At 54.7% G+C, this 4,385-nt stretch overlaps 1 long non-coding RNA gene across 1 annotated transcript; it reads right to left on the bottom strand.

Moving 5' to 3' along the window:
- Window positions 1–627: 627 nt before the first annotated feature.
- LOC115276151 lies at window positions 628–2,651 on the bottom strand. The gene is made up of 3 exons (XR_003901837.1): window positions 2,236–2,651; window positions 1,007–1,120; window positions 628–860 (listed from the first exon to the last, which is right to left on the bottom strand). It is a non-coding gene; the product is annotated as an uncharacterized LOC115276151 (long non-coding RNA).
- Between the last annotated feature and the right edge of the window lie 1,734 nt (window positions 2,652–4,385).

Raw genomic sequence — 4,385 nt, 5'->3', positions numbered from 1 at the left:
CAGGGAAGCTGAGTCCTGACTGCGGGCCCCGGTCATGGCTCTCCTACCTTCTTCCTGCACACAGCCTCGTCTCTCCTCAAGTCAGGGGCTGGTCTGCCCTGTGGCCAGCCAGCACATCCCAGGCAGGGCTGCTGTTGCATAAGCCCAGGGGCGCCCATCACCTCGGGGTCTTTGTGAAAGGTGTCCCTTGGACTTGTGCCCCTTGGCAGCTCTGGTCTTCCTCTGGACCTACCCGAAATTCAATGATGTACGACAGAGGAGGGAACTTGGGCCACCATGCATAGAATTGCCAGCCCTCCTCACCTGATGGAATGGAAACTTCCAGGTCCTTGGAAGCTCACTCAGAAAGTTATCCCCTCCTTCATGTCCACATCCACGTCCACATGTCTCCCTCCACTTCCCATGTATACCGTCATGGCGGCGGCTATCCAAGCAAACCTTGGTGGGGTACTTACTGCATGGTGAACACTTAGCCATGGTCCTATCCGAGCCACCTCATTTTATTCTTACAACAGTGCAGTGGGCTGGTGTTATTACTACCCCCTCTGACAAAACTGAGGTCCCACGTGGTGGAGGGGCCTGAGGTCATGAGCTTGTAAGCGGCAGAAGCGAGTCGCAAACCCAGGCCTTTCTGACTCAGCGCCACCGTTCCATCACGCTAAGGGTCACAGTGACATCACCTGCCAGGTGGGTCCTGCGCCAGGTGTGCGGTGACCACGTTTGCCTGTCTTGACTCTCTTGAGCGGCGGAGTGCAGAGTGGGTCTGAACTCAGTGGCTCTCCAGCTGGGGACCCAGCGCATCACTTGCCCCCACCCCGGCCTGCTCACTCGTCACCTCTCTCGTTACCCAGCAAAGGCACCTGGAATGCGGGCGACACCCAATAAATGTTGGCTCCACTCAATCCGGTGTGAGACACAAGCTCAGAAGTGGGGGTGACGGCGAAGTCCCCTCCCCCCCCCAGGACCGACGCAGCCGCATCTCTCCCCGTCCCTTCTGGCCTCCAACCTTGTCCGGGTTCCGTCTCCATCTGCCCACTCACTGACACCAGCTGCGCACCAAGGGGTTCTAGCTGCTTACGGACAGTCTGCCCTGCACACATCCCGCCACACACGCGGCAGCCTTTGCGTTGTGATTGGGAGAGAAGAGAGAAGCCCGTAAGAAGTTGGGGAAAGGGGTCATCAGAGAAGGATGAGGGTGTGGGACGGTGCCCCTTGGTGCCTCCAAGGGAGGGCAGTGGGAGGTGAGCAGGTGGCCGTTGGTGCAGGCTGCACTCTAGCTATGTGGCAGTAGGAGCCCTGGGGAACGGGAGACCCGGAAGCCCCAGGGGCGGCCCCCTCACTGCTGTCCCAGGACAGGCTGCAGGGCTGAGGGGTCTCAGCAGGTTTGTGGGTGGGGGAGGCAGCTAAGCAGGAGCTGGGACAGTGGGTGGGGAGCGGCACAAGATGCCACGTGGTGGCCACAGCTCAACAGGTTAGGGTACATGTGCTGTTCCCTTCAGCGTCTCCATGGAGAGCGGGGGGTGTGGGGGGGGCGGCATCCTGACGCTGAGCAGAGGGAGGGGTAGACAGACGTGGCGAGTGAGGGGGAAAGTCGCCGATGCAGAGGCACATCTGGCTAATGAGTGGAGAGACAGAGAATCACAGGTGAAGGGGCAGAGAGGGAAGAAAGGCAGAGATGAAACGTGTTGGAAGCACCAAGTTAATGGAACTACTAAGTGGTTCATATTTCCCAGCTAATGAGGACCCCTCTGCGGGAGGGGCGGGTTCAGGCCAAGGAAGCACCATAGCTTGAATGACTCAAGGCGCTGGAGCTAATGAAGTCGCCGGAGACTTGGAATTCCTTGGGCACATCTGACACGGCTCCGTGGCGATGCTATTTGAATTCAGTCTGAGGATGACCGAAGGAGAGATGGTCCCTGTTAACACGACGAGTGTGGGGGACAAGAATTTGCAGGGGGGTGACAGGATCTCGGGGTGGGGGTGTCTAACATGGACAAAGGACCCGGGATGGAAGCAAGGATGGGCTGGGGGCTTCCAGACAATGTGTCTGGAAGGGCGAAAGGAAGCTGTGGCCCACAGGGTGAAGCCAGGGTTTGGGAGCAGGTGTGTCACGCTGTCTTGAGAGGCGGCATGGATGCTCACAGCCAACTGCATTCCCCAAACACACACACACACACACACACACACACACACACACACACACACACGCCCCAGAAGCCATGAACTAATATTTACCCAGCCTGTCCTGTGTTGATGGGCAGAGGCCAGCACGGCTTGGATGTCATGGGGCTGAAGGCTGTCGGGCTCCCAGCTTGAAGCAGCTCCCTGATTCTCTCAGCAAGAAGTCCAGATTCCTCTGGGGCTCCCGCGGGACACATTTGGCATCGTCTCCTTGGTCCCCAGCACACCAGCCCTCTCCGTCCTTCCCCAGGTCCCCCTTCCTGGCTCAGGGCTTTTTGCACCTGCTGGTCTTTCCACTGGGAATGCACTCTGCTGCCAACACCTATACACTCTTCAGGCCTCCATTCAAATGTCACTTCCTCAAGGGATTGTCCTTGACCCCAGATCAGGACAGAGCCTTGTATATCATCTTCGTTTCCTCAGGCTTCCATAACCAACTGCCACAAACTGGGGACTTTAAAGCAACAGAAGTCTCTTCTTAGTTCTGGAGGCCAGCAGTCTGAAATCAAGACGTTGACAGGCTTGGTTCCTACTACAGACTCTGGAAGGTAATCTGTCCTGAGCCCCTCTCCCAGCTCTGATGGCCTCTGCTAATCCCTTCCCTCCAGCCCCTGCCTCCATCTTTGGATCACCTCCTCTGTGTGTGCGTCTCTCTCTCTCCTTTCCAGTCTCATCAGGACACAGCCTTTGGATTTAGGACCCACCTGGTCCTGGATGATCTCACCCCAAGATCTTTACCCTGATGACATCTGCAAAGACCCTTATGCCTAATAAGGTTGCATTATGAGGTTCCAGAGGGACATAAATTGGGGGGATCCTATTCAACCCACAGCCCATCTGTAGAGAATTCATCATAGTTGGACATGATCAGTTATTAGTGTTATTATCTGTCAGATGTCTGTGCTTTTGGTTAGCCTTTGAGGTCTGTGAGAGCAAGGATGGGATCAGGCTGTGCCTACTGCCTCCACAGTGTCCAGCCAGGGCAGGCATGTTATAGTTATCTGCAGAATAAATGATGGGGTTGGTAGGCTCTTAGAAAGAAGGTGGGAGAGGGCATACCCAGGGGCACCCTGCTACATTTCTCTGTTTCACAGTGAGGGGATGGGAAGGCACAGGTTGAGTACCATTGATTCAGGGGGTGCCAAGGACAGGGAGTCACCGGCCAGAGTCCCCAGAGGTTAACCCTTCCCATGTGCTTGGCCATCAGAGATTTCCTCTTGGTGTCTTCAAAGAACTTCAATTTTTCTTGAAATCTTTTCACTCTGCTTAATTATCTTCCAGCCTCATAGCAAGAGAGAGGACGCAAAAGATGAGGGAGGGCCAAGAGGACGTTGCATCAGGACTGTGAGCTTGGAGAGGTGAGGGAGGGGGGATTCCCTCCAAGGCCGAGGGAGTCTGGTCAAAGCAATAAAAAGTGTCATTCCCTTAGAGAGACGGAATGTTAGAGCAACTAAGTGGGCGAGCTCTGAACTCACATTGGCCTGGGTTGGAAACCCAGATCAGCAGCTGCTGACTCAGGGACCTCAGACGAGTCCTGTATCCTTGCTGGGCCTCATTCTCCCATCTGTGATATGGGACTAATAGCATCTATTTCCACAACGTCCTGTCAGGTTTATTGAGAGCATAGCACTGTGTCTGGCACATGGCAAAATCTCAGTAAGTGTTGGTGCTCTTCCATGGTAGAGGTCAGAGGAGATGGCAGGAACTCAGGAGGTTGGAAATAGGTCCAGAATCCTTGATTCTCAATGCCTTTGCAAATCTACAAAGGCAGGACCATACCTGTCCTGTCACTGTTGACCAGCCCCAGCCCCATAGAGGAACGTCATAAACACAGGATGATTGAAAAGAAGGTCGAGTGAATGCATGAATGAATGCCAACAATCCTTCTTTTCTCCAGCTGCAGAGGCCGAGAGGTGATTTCTCATTCATGCCTGTCTCCCTCGGCCTTTTCTGTTCTCCCTGTGTCACCGTCCAGCCTCCAGACTCTGTTTTGACCATTGATAGTCATAGAATTCTTCGCAGTGTTGATCACTGAGATGGAATAGTCTCCCTACCCCTAAACCCTACAACCTTCCTCACTCCTTCCTGCCTCTGGTGACGCCACTGAGCCTCATGATTAATTCCCCTCCAGAAACATTCTGATGAAGCCACATGCTCACGCCAGGCAGCCTCCCAGATCAAGGATTATTTCACAAAGCTGCTTT

This window comes from Suricata suricatta, chromosome 13 (genome assembly GCF_006229205.1).
Source record: "Suricata suricatta isolate VVHF042 chromosome 13, meerkat_22Aug2017_6uvM2_HiC, whole genome shotgun sequence".
In the NCBI taxonomy this organism is placed as follows: domain Eukaryota; kingdom Metazoa; phylum Chordata; class Mammalia; order Carnivora; family Herpestidae; genus Suricata; species Suricata suricatta.
Note: the sequence above shows the minus strand (reverse complement) of the source record. Positions and strands in the feature narration are given on the sequence as shown.